The sequence below is a fragment of the Oncorhynchus nerka genome, linkage group LG1 (genome assembly GCF_034236695.1).
Source record: "Oncorhynchus nerka isolate Pitt River linkage group LG1, Oner_Uvic_2.0, whole genome shotgun sequence".
NCBI lineage: Eukaryota > Metazoa > Chordata > Actinopteri > Salmoniformes > Salmonidae > Oncorhynchus > Oncorhynchus nerka.
This window is the reverse complement of record NC_088396.1, coordinates 22,972,405-22,992,600: the sequence shown is the minus strand read 5'-3', so window position 1 is coordinate 22,992,600 and position 20,196 is coordinate 22,972,405. Positions and strand designations below refer to the sequence as shown.

Here is a 20,196-nt window from a genome sequence, read left to right as displayed (position 1 = left end):
TACTGTGATGGCACACTGTGGAATTTCACCCAGTAGATATGGGAGTTTATCAAAATTGGATTTGTTTTCTAATTCTTTGTGGATCTGTGTAATCTGAGGGAAATATGTCTCTCTAATATGGTCATACGTTGGACAGGAGGTTAGGAAGTGCAGCTCAGTTTCCACCTCATTTTGTGGGCAGTGTGCATATAGCCTGTCTTCTCTTGAGAGCCAGGTCTGCCTACGGCAGCCTTTCTCAATAGCAAGGCTATGCTCACTAAGTCTGTACATAGTCAAAGCTTTCCTTAAGTTTGGGTCAGTCACAGTGGTCAGGTATTCTGCCACTGTGTACTCTCTGTTTAGGGCCAAATAGCATTCTAGTTTGCTCTGTTTTTTTGTTAATTACTAGACACATTGGAAATAATTATCTTTTTGTTTTCTTGTGACTTGGTTGGGTCTAATTGTGTTGCTGCTGTCCTGGGGCTCTGTGGGGTGTGTTTGTGTTTGTGAACAGAGCCCAAGGACCAGCTTGCTTAGTTGACTCTTCTCCAGGTTCATTTCTCTGTAGGTGATGGCTTTGTTATGGAAGGTTTGGGAATCGCTGGTGGTTGTAGAATTTAACAGCTCTTTTCTGGATTTTGATAATTAGTGGGTATCGGCTCTGCATGCATTATTTGGTGTTCTACGTTGTACATGGAGGATATTTTTGCAGAATTCTGCATGCAGAGTCTCAATTTGGTGTTTGTCCCATTTGGTGAAGTCTTGGTTGGTGAGCGGACCCCAGACCTCACAACCTTAAATGGCAATGGGCTCTATGACTGATTCAAGTATTTTTAGCCAGATCCTAATTGGTATGTTGAAATGTATGTTCCTTTTGATGGCATAGAATGCCCTTCTTGCCTTGTCTCTCTTTCTCTCTCTCTCTGGCTCTCTCTCTCTGGCTCTCTCTCTCTCTCTCTGTCTCTCTCTCTCTCTCTCTCTCTGGCTCTCTCTCTCTCTGTCTCTCTCTGGCTCTCTCTCTCTCTCTGGCTCTCTCTCTCTCTTTCTGTGTCTCTCTCTGCATTGCTAGTGAACTTAGTAGAGAGGGAGGGATGGGACCGTGGGAAATGAAGATGAAAAAGAGAGCGAAAGGAGGATGATACATGTGGATTAAATTAAGAGAGGGACAGAGTAGGTGGATGGTGGGAGAGAAAACAGGACAGAGGTTAAGAGGCTGAGGGAGAGAGGCTGAGAGAGAGGAAGTGAAAGAGAGATGTGAGAGAGGTGGGGTGAGAGATGGTGATAGAGAGAGGGGGGAGTGAGAGAGAAAGGGGTGTGAGAGAGTGACAGAGAGGGATAAGTCATGCTGTCCATGTCTCTGACTAAGCCTCTATTGAAAGTGGAAAGAGTGGTTTGGAGATTTGAGGGTCGGACTCTAAAGCTGTGGGGGCACGAGGGAGAGCAGGGTGCAGAGACAAAGATAACAGCAGGGGTGAAGAGGGTAAATGGTCCAAGAGTTCTCTGTCTGTTTGTGACCAGGAGAGATGGGGACAAAGAGAGGGATGGACGGATTTGGGAGAGAGTGAGAAAGAGAGAGAAGACAGATGGAGATGATGGTCCAGAGGGAGGAGGGTCTTCTAAACAGAGGAGAGAGGGGTGATGCTGAAGAGATAAGGAAATGATTAGATAGAGGAGAAGAGAGAGGAGGAATTCAGAGGAAGAGTTGGAAATAGGGAGAGGGAGAAAGAGAAGGGGAAGCAGAGGATGACTTGGGGGAGGTGAAAGAGGATGAGAAGAGACATTCATACTTTCAATATGGAAATAGTGTCTTGAGGTGTAGGCCTAATATGCCTGTCCTGAGTTGACTGTAACAACCTGCTACAGTACTCATAAGACAGTACCATGTCCTGGTTTGACTGTGTGGTTGGTTGCAGCAGTTCTACAGTATAAGATGCTGTATTCCTAGTGTAGTACCCTAGCTGTATGTCTTGTATACGGTGTCCTGGGTTGACGTTGTGGTTAGTGGGTCAGTGCCTGAAGCCAGGCCTCTTCAGGGTCGTTAAAGTGATGTTCCTCGTCAAGCGCTCAAATCGCACCATTTAATTGGCCTCCAGCCCCCTGGACATGAGCCAATTACAGCTTCTCTCTCTCTTTCCATGTCTGTCAGCACTACTTTATCTCTCTCCCTCTCTCGTTCTATCTCCCTCTTTCCAACCCTCTCTCTGCTCTTCATGGTCATTTTGAGCTGTTTTCTCTCCTCAACTAGGCGTTAAGGCTTTGGGCAGTCACTTTCTATGGTCTGAGAGTTTTTGACAGGCAGAGAAATATACAGAGAGAGACAGACAGACAGACAGACAGACAGACAGACAGACAGACAGACAGAGAGAGAGAGAGAGAGACAGAGAGAGAGAGAGAGAGAGAGAGAGAGAGAGAGAGAGAGGGAGAGAGAACACACTCATTTGGAGAGCAGCAACAGAGGCACAAAACATTCTTGGTAGAGAGGCTGACTGATCGTGTTTCTTCAGGGACAAATATCTACACAAGGTCATACAAGAACCTGTGTCTTTGTAGAGAAATTACGTTTGCTTTTATGTTATTATATCAGAGGTGGCTTTCTGATTTAGCCAAAGAAGAAAGAGGAGAAAATAAAAGAGAGAAGTGATGTTAAAATGTTCAAGGTTCAAAGTTCAAGGTTAGAGACAACAATGGAAAGGTACTGAAATAATCATTGTTCTTTTCCTCATGATGCTCTTTCTGTTGTTGTAGGTTTTGTCAGATTTTCGTGGGATCGGTACAGGGGTGTAGGCACAGTTGGGGATGTGACAGGGGTCTATGTAAGGGGGGCACCACTTGTTGCTGCAGCTACCCCACTTGGTTGTGCCCCTCCTGCGTTCACAGCAGTGTTATTATAGGAGAAAATAAAAAGCCATTCATCACATCATCTACCTAATCCCCCACAATACCTTTCATGCTATAATGGGCCCTACTCTCCCTCGTTGCCCCGGACAGAGCCTCTATTATGTCATCAAAAGGGGACGATTAACGCAGAAGAGGGGGAGATGAAAGGGAGGGTGACAGAGTACCTGTTCACAAAAGACAGTAATTTTTACCGTAATTAAAGTCTTACATTTCCCCTGTCGGATCGTCAGGGAAACAGAACAAATGGAGAGAAGGGAGCGACCAAGGGAAAAGAGCAGGATTCTTTCTCAGTGAAAAGCTCTCAAGCTTATAACAGTAATTAAGGACTTGTCTCGGGAGAGGGGGAGGGATTAGAATAGCGGGAGAGGGGGTCAGGGAGAGAGAGAGAGGAAGCGAGAGAGAAAGAGTGCCACAGGTAAATTCCACAAAGCTGTGAACGATCTGAGAGACAAGGCAAGAAGGGCCTCCTACGGAACATAAAATTCGACATACCAATTAGGATCTGGCTAAAAATACATGATCAGTTATAGAACCCATTGCCCTTTATGGTTGTGACGTCTGGGGTCTGCTCACCAACCAAGAATTCACAAAATGGGACAAATTTAGTCTCTGGAGGCAGAATTCTGCAAAAATATCCCCCATGTACAACGTAAAACACCAAATAATGCATGCAGAGCAGAATTACAACGATACTCGCTAATTATCAAAATCCAGAAAAGAGACCTCAAAATCTACAACCACCTAAAAGAAAGTGATTCCCAAACCTTCCATAACAAAGCCTTCTCCTACAGAGAGATGAACCTGGAGAAGAGTCCCTTAAGCAAGCTGGTCCTGGGGCTCTATTCACAAACACAAGAAGACCCCACAGAGCCCCAGGACAGCAACACAATTAGACCCAACCAAATCATGGGAAAACAAAACGATAATTACTTGACACATTGGAAATAATTAACAACAAAACTGCTATTTGGTAGAATTCCTGACCTCTGTGACTGACCCAAAATGAAGGAAATCTTTGACTATGTATAGACTCAGTGAGCATAGCCTTGCTTTTGAGAAAGGCCACCGTAGGCAGACCTGGCTCTCAAGAGAAGACAGGCTATGTGCACTCTGCCCACAAAATGAGGTGGAAACGGAGCTGCACTTCCTAACCTCCTGCCCAATGTATGACCATATTAGAGACGCATTTCCCTCAGATTACACAGACCCACAAAGAATTTGAAAACAAATCCAATTTTGATAAACTCTCATATCTACTGGGTGAAATACCACAGTGTGTCATCACAGCAGCAAGATGTGTGACCTGTTGCCTCAAGAAAAGGTCAACCAGTGAAGAACAAACACCATTATAAATACAACCCATATTTATGTTGATTTATTTTCACTTTTGTGCTTTAACTATTTGCACATTGTTACAACACTGTATATAGACATAATATGACATTTGAAATGTCTTTATTCCTTTTGAACTTTTGTGAGTGTAATGTTTTCTGTTAATTTTGTATTGTTTCTTATCTATTTCACTTGCTTTGGCAATGTAAATATGTGTTTCCCATGCCAATAAAGCCCTTTGAATTGAATTTGATTTAATTGAGAGACAGGGAGAAGGGGGGCAGGGTGAGAGAGCGGGAGAGAGAGGGGGTACAGGGTGAGATGGAGGGAGCGAGAGAGAGGGGGCAGGGAGAGAGAGGGAGAGAAACAGGGGGACAGTGAGAGAGAGGGAGGGAGGGTACAGAGAGAGAGGGGGAAAGAAAGGAAGTAATGAGTAAAGAATGAGAGACGGAGGGAGAGAGAGGAAGATGTGGGTAAAGAATGAGAGACGGGGAGAGAGAGGAAGATGTGGGTAAAGAATGAGAGACAGAGGGAGAGAGAGGAAGATGTGGGTAAAGAATGAGAGACAGAGGGAGAGAGAGGAAGATGTGGGTTAAGAATGAGAGACAGAGGGAGAGAGAGGAAGATGTGGGTAAAGAATGAGAGACGGGGAGAGAGAGGAAGATGTGGGTAAAGAATGAGAGACAGAGGGAGAGAGAGGAAGATGTGGGTAAAGAATGAGAGACAGAGGGAGAGAGGGGAAGATGTGGGTTAAGAATGAGAGACAGAGGGAGAGAGGGGAAGATGTGGGTAAAGAATGAGAGACAGAGGGAGAGAGGGGAATATGTGGGTAAACAATGAGAGACAGAGGGAGAGAGAGGAAGATGTGGGTTAAGAATGAGAGACAGAGGGAGAGAGATGAAGATGTGGGTAAAGAATGAGAGACAGAGGGAGAGAGAGGAAGATGTGGGTAAAGAATGAGAGACAGAGGGAGAGAGAGGAAGATGTGGGTTAAGAATGAGAGACAGAGGGAGAGAGAGGAAGATGTGGGTTAAGAATGAGAGACAGAGGAAGAGAGGGGAAGATGTGGGTAAAGAATGAGAGACAGAGGGAGAGAGAGGAAGATGTGGGTTAAGAATGAGAGACAGAGGGAGAGAGGGAAGATGTGGGTAAAGAATGAGAGACAGAGGGAGAGGGGGAAGATGTGGGTAAAGAATGAGAGACAGAGGGAGAGAGAGGAAGATGTGGGTAAAGAATGAGAGACAGAGGGAGAGAGAGGAAGATGTGGGTTAAGAATGAGAGACAGAGGGAGAGAGAGGAAGATGTGGGTTAAGAATGAGAGACAGAGGGAGAGAGAGGAAGATGTGGGTTAAGAATGAGAGACAGAGGGAGAGAGGGAAAGATGTGGGTAAAGAATGAGAGACAGGGGGAGAGGGGGGAAGATGTGGGTAAAGAATGAGAGACAGAGGGAGAGAGAGGAAGATGTGGGTAAAGAATGAGAGACAGAGGGAGAGAGAGGAAGATGTGGGTTAAGAATGAGAGACAGAGGGAGAGAGAGGAAGATGTGGGTAAAGAATGAGAGACAGAGGGAGAGAGAGGAAGATGTGGGTTAAGAATGAGAGACAGAGGGAGAGAGGGGAAGATGTGGGTAAAGAATGAGAGACAGAGGGGAGAGGAAGATGTGGGTAAAGAATGAGAGACAGAGGAGAGAGGGGAAGATGTGGGTAAAGAATGAGAGACAGAGGGAGAGAGGGGAAGATGTGGGTTAAGAATGAGAGACAGAGGGAGAGAGAGGAAGATGTGGGTTAAGAATGAGAGACAGAGGGAGAGAGGGGAAGATGTGGGTTAAGAATGAGAGACAGAGGGAGAGAGGGGAAGATGTGGGTAAAGAATGAGAGACAGAGGGAGAGGGGGGAAGATGTGGGTAAAGAATGAGAGACAGAGGGAGAGAGGGGAAGATGTGGGTTAAGAATGAGAGACAGAGGGAGAGAGGGGAAGATGTGGGTAAAGAATGAGAGACAGAGGAGAGGGGGAAGATGTGGGTAAAGAATGAGAGACAGAGGAAGAGAGAGGAAGATGTGGGTAAAGAATGAGAGACAGAGGAAGAGAGAGGAAGATGTGGGTTAAGAATGAGAGACAGAGGGAGAGAGAGGAAGATGTGGGTTAAGAATGAGAGACAGAGGGAGAGAGGGGAAGATGTGGGTTAAGAATGAGAGACAGAGGGAGAGAGAGGAAGATGTGGGTTAAGAATGAGAGACAGAGGGAGAGAGGGGAAGATGTGGGTAAAGAATGAGAGACAGAGGGAGAGGGGGGAAGATGTGGGTAAAGAATGAGAGACAGAGGGAGAGAGAGGAAGATGTGTGTTAAGAATGAGAGACAGAGGGAGAGAGAGGAAGATGTGGGTAAAGAATGAGAGACAGAGGGAGAGAGAGGAAGATGTGGGTTAAGAATGAGAGACAGAGGGAGAGAGAGGAAGATGTGGGTAAAGAATGAGAGACAGAGGGAGAGAGAGGAAGATGTGGGTTAAGAATGAGAGACAGAGGGAGAGAGAGGAAGATGTGGGTAAAGAATGAGAGACAGAGGGAGAGAGAGGCCTACCCAGTTCTACCTTCACACCCCCATCCCCCAATTAGTCTCACCCACCCTCCTCTGCACAACCAAAATCCCTCAAACCAATATTACTGTAGTCTTAATACAACCTCTTCTCCCATCTCCCCCTCCCATTTCTCCTTCCTTTCTCCCCCTTCTGCGCAATGCAGAGGGAGAATCACCTCAGCTCAGTTCAGTACATTTTCAGCATTCGGCTCTTAACAATAGGTTTGCAGCAGTAGCAAGGCCCCTTTCTGATTAAATTAATGCATTGCTTTATTGCACTTACAGTAAGTCTCTGGTGTTGGGAGTCTCCTAGGACTAACATGTCAATATTAGCTTAGCATTTGGGCCTGATTGATTACCCTCTGCTTCCGGTATCACTTTCACTGAGCAGCCATAGGACCAAACCAGCTGAAGAGGTGTTTGATTTGCCCTGTCACCCACCCAGAGCATACTGTACTTGGCTATGTTTTCTGTTGTGGACTCTACAGTACTGTACCTGGCGTGGTAGGGTTTGGCATGGAAACCACTGAGGGGCCAAGGGAAGTGATTGGTTGACGGGGTCTAGTGTTTATGTGCTGACCTGAGCAGAAATAAGCTGAGATGATGAAGGCATTGTCTTGTTACAAAGAAAAAAAGCTCTTCGTACTTATTTCTTTAAAAAAAAATTCTGGCAGAATATATTTAGCATATTTGAAAAGGAGCCGGGTAGAGGGAATAGGCTTGGGGTCAGTTGGGAATGGGAATAGGAATGGGGACAGAGCTGGGTGAAGTGAAATATAGAGCAGATACATTGTGAGCACACGGACTGTATATCATGGCATGTAAACCATCAGAATGAATACTCACACAGACATACATACACATGCATTGGAAACGATGGCAGTTCTCACACATTTCCCCATCCATGTTGAACTGTGCACAGATGGATGAGCCTGCTGCTACCTTCTAAACATACACACACACACACACACACACACACACACTCCGAGCAAACACACCAAGCATGTAAAATAACATTCTCTTTCTCACGCACATATCATACCTTCATCCTGTCACTGTCTATCAGGCTCTCTCTTTGTAATGTTTCTCACCTACACCTTCAGCCCCCTGTACTGCGTCACATATGTGCAGATATGTGCACCACGTCATTCATCTTCTGTAGTCTGCATCTCGCTAGCTGTCACTCAAATAGCGAGGGGCTGAAGCTCATTGGCTGGATTTCAAATTGCTAGGGGTCTGGCACACATGGGGGGAAATGTAGGGAAAATGGCACAATACAGTTTCCAGAAAAACAGTTGCTTTCAAACTAAGTATTTCATGGCTAATTAAGGTAAGACAGTAATTCTGCTCATAGATTATGCATGAATGAAATCCAGCCCAAAGGAGGTTTCAAAAATACCTAATAGTTGCCAGAGTTCCAGAGCATGTCTTTAAGTGTGGGTTTCTTGACGTGTCATCTACGGTCCTTCAGAATTCAAAAACATTCTTGAAATGTATGGAAGCCTGCAGATGTGTCCCTGTCATAGCACACAGAACATTGATCAGTGTTAACTAATGTTGATTTTGCAGTGTAACATTACTAGTGTTAATTTAAGAGGTCAATTAACACTGTAAAGAGTTCAATTAACACTCGGCGGTGTAAAATAACTCCAGTGTTGGTGTTAAGGAAAAGAGTTGAACCACAAGCATCATATTTCCCAACATGCTCTATTGCAGGTTGATTTGAAGAATTATTTCAATATCTATGTTTTTACAAGTGCATTAATTTATTAATTCATCTTATGCTACTCAAATATAAATAACCTACATTTTTCTAAACTATTGTAATCTGTTACTTGGGCTTAATGCACCGTTACTGTAATGCTGCGGGTGTCGTGGGTGTGGAGTCAGACGCAGGAGACAGAGAGTGCAATGCTGTGCGTCTTTAATTGCACCAACGCACCACAGGGTGCTCACAATAGTAACGACCCCAAACACAGGGAATGAAAATGTACAACGGAAAAGTCACGACCAGGCACTAACACGTACCTCTACAACAGAGCCGAAGGTTACACTGAAATAATCCCGCACAACAACCAGGCGGGCCGGCTGTCTAATAAAGACAAACTAATCATACCTAAACAGGTGCTACCAATAAACATACAAGGAGGGGGAGGAAAGACAATCAGTGGTAGCTAATAGGCCGGTGATGACGACCGCCGAGCGCCACTCGTGACAGTTACTGAGATGGTTGTTCCAGTTTAGATGATTTAGGTAGTCTCATGTTTTAAGTCTTCCCAGGTTGTGGGTGAATCCAAATGTTTGATAGCCCCACTCTGGCTTCCAATAGGAATTACACATCACTTTGCAAGCCAGCATAATGTGACTTGCAGGCCTGATGTAGCCCATAAACTACGAGTTTCAGGCCACTGTATTAGGGTTAAACTAGGCCCTCGAAAGAAGGCCTTGTGAAATATGTATTGTCTTTAAAGAATTACAATTTAATGCAACATATTCACTTAGCATCTCACTTGGTGAAGGCCACTGGACCGAAAAGGAATGAATGCAACAACCATTTCTCTGTCACTAGCAAGCACAGTCATGGGTGGTACTGGCAACTCGAAAATAAACTCAAAAGACACACCGGAAAATATGCAAATAAGGCTTGAAACGCTACAGCAGGGCTATTTAATTCCAATCCTGGAGGGGCGAAACATTGCTGGTTTTGGATTTTTCTATGGTGCTTCAAAGAACCATCCCTTGTGGTTTCTACAGAGACTCTGAAATGGTTCCCTATGGCATCGCTCTCAAGACCCTTATTTGGTTCCAACTTTCACCTTTATATCTTACACTCACACACAAACGCACATTTACAGCACATTTGGTCGTTTTTACACCTCCCTTTAGAAGCTTGTTGATTGACAGGTCTTCCATGTGAACCTCCTACAGTGCTCTCCATAGGACAACTTCTCACACCTTGTTATAAACACACACCCACGCATACAGTACACCTTCTCACACCTTGTTACAAACACACACACACACACACACATACAGTACACCTTCTCACACCTTGTTACAAACACACACACACACACACACACACACATACAGTACACCTTCTCACACCTTGTTAAAAACACACACCCACGCATACAGTACACCTTCTCACACCTTGTTACAAACACACACACACACACATACAGTACACCTTCTCACACCTTGTTACAAACACACACACACACACACATACAGTACACCTTCTCACACCTTGTTACAAACACACACACACACACACACACACACACACATACAGTACACCTTCTCACACCTTGTTACAAGCACACACACACATACAGTACACCTTCTCACACCTTGTTACAAACACACACACACACACACACACATACAGTTTACCTTCTCACACCTTGTTACAAAGACACACACACACACACACACACACACACACACATACAGTACATCTTCTCACATCTTGTTACAAACACACACACACACACACACATACAGTACACCTTCTCACACCTTGTTACAAACACACACACCCACGCATTCAGTACACCTTCTCACACCTTGTTAAAAACACACACACACACACATTCAGTACACCATCTCACACCTTGTTACAAACACACACACACATACAGTACACCTTCTCACACCTTGTTATAAACACACACACACGCATACAGTACACCTTCTCACACCTTGTTATAAACACACACACACACACACATACAGTACACCTACTCACACCTTGTTATAAACACACACACACACACCACACATACAGTGCACCTTCTCACACCTTGTTATAAACACACACACACCACACATACAGTACACCTACTCACAACTTGTTACAAACACACACACACACACACACACACACACACACACACACACACACACACACACATGCATACAGTACACCTTCTCACACCTTGTTATAAACACACACACACACGCATACAGTACACCTTCTCACACATCACTCCACACCTCTTACACTATCCATTACATGTTTAGCACTGTCAAACAAACTAGAGTACACACATATCCACACGCAAACACAATGCAAATGTAACAGAGCTATGTTCAGTGTTTTCCCTTTTTGACACACACAGACACACCCAGCTTATTACACCTTTCTCCCATCCACGTTGTGTATGCGTGTGCGTGGCTTGCTTGTTCTTCTCTGTGATTGGGAGAATTCCCTCCTCTCTGTCAGAGTTGGAGTACCATCTATCTGGTACCTTTGAGAGCCTCATTATCTCACATAACTTCAGCTGCTGAACACACTCACACTTAAATTGTTTGTCTGTCTTGCATTCCTATGCCAAGGACTCATCAGGATCATGTAGTTGTGTTTTTAATTGCTAAGACTTCCATTGGCAGTCTGTGGGAAATAGAGGGATACTCAGAGAAATGAAAATAAAGAAGGGATGGATCTGAAATCTCTCCTCCATAACATGACCAGCTACCAGCCCGGGGGGGGATGTCAATCATACAAGAGAATAGATTTGCCACACGCACACACACACACACACACATACAGTACACACACACAGATAATCACCCTCAGTTACACTTATTATTTGTGTACAATGTCACACTCAACATTACTTCACAAATCTACCTTGTTTTTTACAAGGACATTACAAACTCTCGATGGAAGGACAATCTTCTCTTCTCCTGCTATGTTGAGTACTAGAGTAGCCTGTATAGCTGGTACAGTGCAGGCTATTGTGTCTTCATGAAAAAAATACTAAAGTGTATACTACGTTTGGAATACTATTTACTATATTCACTGTAGTATTGTTGCTGACTTTACTGTAGTCCTCAGTGTTGTGGTTTTGCAGACTGAAGTCCGCAAAAACACTACAGTGAATACTGTAGTATTTACTGTAGTATACTGTAGTAATCAAATCTAATCTAATTGTATTGGTCACACATACATAGTTCTCAGATGTTAATGTGAGTGTAGCGAAGTGCTTGTGCTTCTAGTTCTGACCGTGCAGTACAGGGTTTCCCCAAAACCGGCCCTGGGGTCACACCTGCACGCTACAGGAGGATACTGTAGTATTTACAGTTTACTATATTAGAAATACTTTACAAAAATAAGAGTAGTATATACTGTAATGTTTTTGCGGACTGTAGTATACTGTCGTATTTACTGTAGTGTTTTTGGGGACATTACTGTAGTCTTTAAAAAAAAAAGTAACCTTTATTTGACTAGGCAAGTCAGTTTAGAACAAATTCTTATTTACAATGATGGCCACACAATCACGGCCGGGTGTGATGCAGCATGGATTCGAACCAGGGACTGCAGTGACACCTCTAGCACTGAGATGCAGTGCCTTTGACTGCTGTGCAATTCAGGAGTATTTACTGAAGTGTTTTTGGTTTTATTATCTTTGACATAGAAGTGGAGGGCTTTGTCCTTGAGGAAACCTACTGTAGAAATACTAAAAGAGCAAATGTTCTATAACCTTTAGGTAGGTAGGACTGGGGTCTGAAGATTCTGCTCTTTTCTATAACCTGTAGGTAGGTAGGACTGGGGTCTGAAGATTCTGCTCTTTTCTATAACCTGTAGGTAGGTAGGACTGGGGTCTGAAGATTCTGCTCTTTTCTATAACCTGTAGGTAGGTAGGACTGGGGTCTGAAGATTCTGCTCTTTTCTATAACCTGTAGGTAGGTAGGACTGGGGTCTGAAGATTCTGCTCTTTTCTATAACCTGTAGGTAGGTAGGACTGGGGTCTGAAGATTCTGCTCTTTTCTATAACCTGTAGGTAGGTAGGACTGGGGTCTGAAGATTCTGCTCTTTTCTATAACCTGTAGGTAGGTAGGACTGGGGTCTGAAGATTCTGCTCTTTTCTATAACCTGTAGGTAGGTAGGACTGGGGTCTGAAGATTCTGCTATTTTCTATAACCTGTAGGTAGGTAGGACTGGGATCTGAAGATTCTGCTCTTTTCTATAACCTGTAGGTAGGTAGGACTGGGGTCTGAAGATTCTGCTCTTTTCTATAACCTGTAGGTAGGTAGGACTGGGGTCTGAAGATTCTGCTCTTTTCTATAACCTGTAGGTAGGTAGGACTGGGGTCTGAAGATTCTGCTCTTTTCTATAACCTGTAGGTAGGTAGGACTGGGGTCTGAAGATTCTGCTCTTTTCTATAACCTGTAGGTAGGTAGGACTGGGGTCTGAAGATTCTGCTCTTTTCTATAATCTGTAGGTAGGTCGGACTGGGATCTGAAGATTCTGCTCTTTTCTATAACCTGTAGGTAGGTAGGACTGGGGCCTGAAGATTCTGCTCTTTTCTATAACCTGTAGGTAGGTAGGACTGGGGTCTGAAGATTCTGCTCTTTTCTATAACCTGTAGGTAGGTAGGACTGGGGTCTGAAGATTCTGCTCTTTTCTATAACCTGTAGGTAGGTAGGACTGGGGTCTGAAGATTCTGCTCTTTTCTATAATCTGTAGGTAGGTCGGACTGGGATCTGAAGATTCTGCTCTTTTCTATAACCTGTAGGTAGGTAGGACTGGGGCCTGAAGATTCTGCTCTTTTCTATAACCTGTAGGTAGGTAGGACTGGGGTCTGAAGATTCTGCTCTTTTCTATAACCTGTAGGTAGGTAGGACTGGGGTCTGAAGATTCTGCTTTTTTCTATAACCCGTAGGGAACATATGGTCTATACTTGGCATGTAGGTTTCTCACATATTGTGATATGGTGGAGGAGAATGGGCAAATTAAATACTGTGGTATTAACTATAGTGTTTTTGCTGTCATTTTTGTAGTATTTACTGCAGTGTTTTTTTTGTGTGGATATACTGTAGTATTTACTATAGTATTCTACAGTATACTACAGTTTACAACAGAATTCTATAGTACTGTATTATTCTATATTAAACTGTAGTATTTTTTTATGTAGGTTGTGTGCTCTTTTAAAAACCTTCCCCCTCAACACAAGGTCATAATTTAACTTGTTTCTGGTTGCCTCTCTCTCTCATCCTAATAGTCCTGTCTGTAATTTATTGTATTGGTCTAATAAAATGGACTGGTAGGCCTTTAAAGTGTCCTGCCTTTAAGACAGCTCCGTATTTCTTCTCTTAAGAAGCACAAGGTTATCAGGGTTCTTAAACTCCACACACACATAAAGTGGCTAGGGGGTTGGCTGTGAGTTTGAGTGAGGCAATGTGTGTGTGACTATGTGTCAGGGTTTACGTTAGGAAAATGAGGCACCAGACAAAGTGACAGGGAAAACTTAAATTTACTGTCCATTTGAGAAATGTACCAGACCCATATGCACTGGGTGAGTAACCCATTAGATTGTCCACTAACGGTGTTCAGAATGACAGAAACCACATTTACATTATGGTAATGCCTCTTAACAGAACATGACACCCCTGTAATGAAGCAGACAATTAAAAAATTTCAAACATTTGCCAAAATGCAATTAGCAGGAAATCACCATTCTAAACAGCGAACCTGATAAAACACCATTCTAAACAGCGAACCTGATAAAACACCATTCTAAACAGCGAACCTGATAAAACACCATTCTAAACAGCGAACCTGATAAAACACCATTCTAAACAGCGAACCTGATAAAACACCATTCTAAACAGCGAACCTGATAAAACACCATTCTAAACAGCGAACCTGACAAAACACCATTCTAAACAGCGAACCTGATAAAACACCATTCTAAACAGCGAACCTGATAAAACACCATTCTAAACAGCGAACCTGATAAAACACCATTCTAAACAGCGAACCTGATAAAACACCATTCTAAACAGCGAACCTGACAAAACACCATTCTAACCAGCGAACCTGATAAAACACCATTCTAAACAGCGACCCTGATAAAACACCATTCTAAACAGCGACCCTGATAAAACACCATTCTAAACAGCGACCCTGATAAAACACCATTCTAAACAGCGAACCTGATAAAACACCATTCTAAACAGCGTACCTGAAAGCGGTTCCATATGTGACAGAGATTAACATTTAGAAAGAGGGGGAATCTAAAGATGCAACAACTTTGATGGGTTGCTGATATGTCTTTGGTTTCTGGACAATGAAAGAAAGTTGATATGAAAACCAATAGAACATGAGAGAAATAGCTTAGCGGTGGGTCCAATAAGGAAGAAGGGTCCAATAGGAAGGACATTTACCCAAAATAGCGTGGCAATATGCCTAGCTGATTATGAACTTGCAGCTGTCAGTGAGAAGCATCTAAAAATATCATGATAATGTGATGATAATGTGTCTTGAGTATAATTTAAAATGTTGAGACAAGAAGAATGGGAGGGGGGTGTGGTGAAGATACAGGCAAGTCTCTCTTCAGAATTGCTCTGCTGTCTCCCGCCAATTATTGCGCATTCGTTGTTTCATGTGTGAGTTGTTTACCCTTTGATACATTATTTTATAAATTCCTCATTACATATGTCACCAGCAGTAAATGTACAGTTAATCCCCTCAATTTGGTTACATTAATGTCTGTTAATGCATGTATTAATTAGTAATTTACCGTTCTCATTCTCGGTGTGGAAACATTGTTTGCAGAGTTCACAACCTGCTACACTTGTGAGAAACAAGTTTTGGTTTATTTCATAAACGTCATTTCCGAGATTTGTACATTTTTTAATTGTCTTTTTGTTTGTTGTACTCCATGTGAGCAATGAGCATGTGTCTGGTTTCTCTGTGCATAGAAGTACCAGGCCTGCTGTGCGGAAATGTAGGAAATGTTTTTTTAACATCCATTGAAAATAATAATATATTAAAACTATAGTTCCTCACAGTAAACTTTTTGAAAAGTCTTTCCAACAGTCGCCGCCTCTATAATCACCAATCCTGGTGTGAAAGAGCAATGGAAGTTTAAAGGCCTACTGCTGCATTGGCCTATAGGCTATGAGTTCCATTTGCTCATTTCTTTAGTCGCTAATGGATCACGGCGTATTAATATGTTCATATGACAGAGGCTGGTCCCATTTGTTGACTATTTCACTTTTGGATTTTTATCAATTAAATTCATATTTTTATGATTAAACACGTGACAATGATTTTGAGAAATGAAAACGTGATTATTGAATTTAAACTGTTACACAAAAATATGAAAATCATAACTGGCACGCAAAATGGCAGAAATGGTAGGATAAATTTAAAGCTTCCCCAAACATGAAAGTCACGCACTGCCTATGAAGTCTTTATAAAATAATTGCCTCCACGTTTCCATGTTTGGATTTTGCCTAGAGGCTACTTTGAAGCAACGTAAGACATGCCTCATAATAGGACATTAAACATTCAGGTTTCAAACAATGAAGTATGTTTTCAAAATGCATACTGCCTCCAGCTCACATTGTAAAGTGGTGGGTAATGCGCTGATAGCCTGTTGCCTGCACTTGAATGGTGAATGGGAGTCAGGCTTCAATTACCAGTTGAGAAATAACAACAGTAGCTCTTTTTAATCGTGCACCAAAACTATTTGGTGAATTGTTCGAATTGTTCGAATTGTTGCGCAATGAATGGGTTTATTAAAGCACATGTTTTACTCCAGCAGCAACCAGCTGAGGAGCTGCAGGACAAATCCCCCTCAAAATAGGCTCTGTATGCTGTGCACGTGATAGTTGTGTTGGATAAATGATACATGATGACTAACAAAAATACACAGGTCAATTTAATTCCACTATATTATACAAATTAACCTATAGACCAATAAGCATGATGGTCAAATGTATTTTTATCAACTGGTATTAACATCAATGAATAAAAAGCATTATTTTGTAATGGGATTTATTTAAGTTAACCCTGCTAAATGGAGGTTTAAGAGGAGATCAGGTAGGTCGTGTCAGTCCATAGGGGTTGGCTGTGTGTGTGTGGCTATGTGTGTGTGGCTGTGTGTGTGTGGCTGTGTGTGTGTGGCTGTGTGTGTGTGGCTGTGTGTGTGTGGCTATGTGTGTGTGGCTGTGTGTGTGTGGCTGTGTGTGTGTGGCTGTGTGTGTGTGGCTGTGTGTGTGTGGCTGTGTGTGTGTGGGGAGAGTGTCATCGCAGAAGTATCATAGTAAAACATTGGTTTGCTGTTTTCCTCTTTTGGGTTATACAAGGATGCAGTAATAAAAAGAGAGAACTGAGAGAGATGCACACTATCTCTGGGGACCCTTATGAGGCTGCTTCTTTCTGTGTTCACCATACACACACAGACACACACGCAGGACTGGGGGGCTGGATGGGAACCTGGGGAAAGGAAAAGGGGGTGTGACGGCTGGATTAGGGAGGACCCAGCGGGATGCTGCCGACAATTTCCTGCGATTCCCCCGGAGCTCAGTGGAGACGTCCTACTGGAGCACAGGACGGACAGAGGCATGAAATTACCAGATTAAAACTGATCTCTGGCTTAAAACACCAACATAGAGTCCCCCGACCCGACCCGACCCCACCACACACAAACACACACAACAGATTAGTTCCCCAACTTCGCCGATGACCTTGCCCAGCTATGTGTAGGGTTTTGAAGGTGATGAAGTTTGTGTATGGCCCTGGTATTCTCTGGTGTTTGTCTGTCTCTGGCCACTGCCACTGCCATCAGGTAATGCAGTAGGATGGCCATGCTGGCGTATCCATAGACTAGATTATTTTTTAAAGTGGTGTTCTATATCCATGGGTGTAACATTCTAGCAGACTGCCAACGTTCTAAATGCTGCTGTGTGCTTGTATAGGTAGAGTGTGTGCTGTGTGCCCTCTGCATTGTCCTATACTCGGCACAAATACCATCCACCTAGTGACTGTTGAATTTTGGAAATGTCAGACACTGCTCCTCACAGAAAGGGCTAGCGTTGCTTTGTTGGGGATTTTGGATCCCAAACGTTCTTTGTACTCTGACCCATCGAACGATTTTGAAGTCACAAAGTGAACAGAACCGATATATCTAGGCAGGACATTTTCTTTAGCCGTGACCCAAATGAGTGAATGTACTGCTAGCATGAGCTGTGTGTTATGAACAATATACTGGAGGAAACATAACGCACAGGACACAGAGTACATAGCAACAAGGCTCATCAGAGTCGAGGAAAAAAGACACCACACAAAACCAGGATTAACTGTTATTCCCCAGTAACGCCTACAGCCTTTTTATAATGCTGCATTAGTCTCCCACTCTCCCCTCCCTCTCTACCTCTTTCTTTCTTTCTCTCTCTCGCTCTACCCCTCCCTTTACCCTTCCCATCTCTCTCTTTCCCACCAAACACAGCAGTTTGCCCCGAGCCAGGCGCAACAGTGTCTCTCCAGAGAGGCCCTATGTGATGAGCTGCTCCCGAACATACAGTACCAATCAAAAGTTTGGACACATCTACTCATTCAAAGGTTTTTCTGTATTTGTACTATTTTCTACATTGTAGAATAATAGTGAAGACATCAAAACTATGAAATAACACATGGAATCATGTAGTAACCAAAAAAGTGTTTAACAAATGATATATCTTATATTTTATATTCTTCAAAGTAGCCACCCTTTGCCTTGATGACATCTTTGCACACTTGGCATTCACTCAACCAACTTCATGAGGAATAATTTTCCAACAGTCTTGAAGGAGTTCCCACATGTGCTGCTTTTCCTTCACTCTGCGGTCCAACTCATCCCAGACCATCTCAATTGGGTTGAGGTCAGGTGATTGTGGAGGCCAGGTCATCTGATGCAGCACTCAAACACTCTCCTTCTTGGTCAAATAGCCCTTACACAGTCTGGAGGTGTGTTGGGTCATTGTCCTGTTGAAAAACAAATAATAGTCCCACTAAGCACAAACCAGATGGGATGGCATATCGCTGCAGAATGCTGTGGTAGCCATGCTGGTTAAGTGTGGTTTGAATTCTAAATAAATAACAGACAGTGTCACCATCAAAGCACCATCACACCTTCTCCTCCATGCTTCACGGTGGGAACCACACATGAGGAGATCATCCGTTCACCTACTCTGCATCTCACAAATACACTGCGGTTGGAACCAAAAATCTCAAATATGGACTCATCAGACCAAAGGACAGACTTCCACCGGTCTAATGTCCAATCCTTGTGTTTCTTGCCCCAAGCAAGTATCTTCTTATTGGTGTTCTTTAGTAGTGGGTTCTTCGCAGCAATTCACGCAGTCTCCTCTGAACAATTGATGTTGAGATGTCTGTTATTTGAACACTGTGAAGCATTTATTATCTACAATGTAGAAAATAGTACAAATAAAGAAAAACCCTGGAATGAGTGGGTGTGTCCACACTTTTGACTGGTACTGTACATACAGGGCATGTGTTGTTTACATGGAGACATGGTGGCTCAGTCAGCCTAACCACTTGCTACTGCAGTAAGCCCTCAGAGAAACACACTACATGGAATGGAAATGCAGAGTGGGGGGAGAGAGGGAGGAGAGAGAGCTTCATGTATTGAATTAAAGGAGAAGCTCTGAGCTCTAAGCCCTGCAGTATGCACTGTGCCGTGTACAGTGTGCAGTCAGTGGTCTACACATGATAAGCATGGAGTTTGTCCTACTGTTTTCTATTATTTAAGATGCAGATGTTTGTTTGTCATTTCTCTGTGTAAACAAACAGACATTCTACAGCATCAGAGACAAGTGTTAATGTTTCATCGTTTGGAGATTGTTTGTTTCCTTTCTCCTTGTTGTCTAGACCAGTGAGCTGATTGGATGACGATGTGTCTGAACTCTTGGGCTCACATATGAACTCACAGGACCTGAAATAGAACCAACAAGAGAAGAATACTGACTTGAGTGTTTCTAATTCAGGTATCATTGACAGAAAACAGTTACTGTCAAACCCCAAACCCACTTTTCCTCTCCTCTCTCAGATGGTGGGATTGAGGGTTTGGAAGCTCTTCAGTGCCCCCTTGTGGTGTGTGGGACTGGTATTTATTGGACCACCACTGTGTCTCCTATTCATGTTAAGATTTCCAAAACAGAGATGTGATGAAAAACATGGCCGAGATTTCATCAGAATGTCATTTGTTGGTTTCTATGTAAAAGTTAGCACCAAGAGTGGAATGTCTGTGAAGGGGACTGTACCAGCATGACCTTGAGTGAGAGTGTTTGTTGGGGGGCATTTTGTACTATTTGTACATAGTGAAATGTCTAGATAAGGTATTGGGTATCTAGTCTGAGCTGTGTTTCACACCTCAGGGGTTTGGTAACAGTGTTTGTGGAAGGGGCTGAAAGCATCAGACCTTTCCACCTGAACACCCTTTAGTAAAGACATCACATCTGACGTACACTCTCCCCCTGGAGGCAACGTGTGTGTGTGTATGCGTGTGTGTGTGCGTGTGTGTGTGCGTGTGTGCACACCTATGTATTGTCATCATCCCAGTCCCAATACATGACCCGAAAGCAACAGAATGACCTAGTTAGCCGTCTCTCTACCGC

The 20,196-nt window shown here is 43.4% G+C and overlaps 1 protein-coding gene across 2 annotated transcripts in view; it reads left to right on the top strand.

Annotated features, from left to right (window-relative positions):
* Positions 1-20,196, top strand: part of LOC135571383 (interleukin-1 receptor accessory protein-like 1) — a 100,372-nt gene that overhangs the window by 40,136 nt on the left and 40,040 nt on the right. The window lies entirely within an intron of this gene.